Source organism: Arvicola amphibius, chromosome 10 (assembly GCF_903992535.2).
Source record: "Arvicola amphibius chromosome 10, mArvAmp1.2, whole genome shotgun sequence".
NCBI lineage: Eukaryota > Metazoa > Chordata > Mammalia > Rodentia > Cricetidae > Arvicola > Arvicola amphibius.
In genome coordinates, this window is record NC_052056.1 from 87867311 (window position 1) to 87867714 (window position 404).

A 404-nucleotide genomic window follows, 5' to 3' on the forward strand; every position below is an offset into this window, starting at 1 on the left:
TCAGATGCCTAATTTTTACATGTGAATGGCTTTCTCCAAGAACATATAAAAGTAAATAAAGTCCTCTTTAATTTTCACATTTTGCATGATTGAAACCTTCCTGGGTTTGTTTTTGTTGTCGTTGCTTTGTTTCTTCAGGACAGGGTTTCTGTGTGTAACAACGCTAACCTTCCTGGAACGCACTGATTGACCAGGTTGCTCTTGAACTCACAGGGATCCTCCTGCTTCTGCCTTCGGAGTACCGGGGTTAAAGGTGTACGCTGTCACAGCCCGGCTCTTGGTTTGTTTGTTTGTTTTCACAGAGTCTCACTCTATAGCCCATGCTGGCCCAGAGCCTTCAGAATTCTTCAGTCTTTCCTTTCCCAGGTGCCGGGATTTTATACATGACCCGCCACACCATTTAA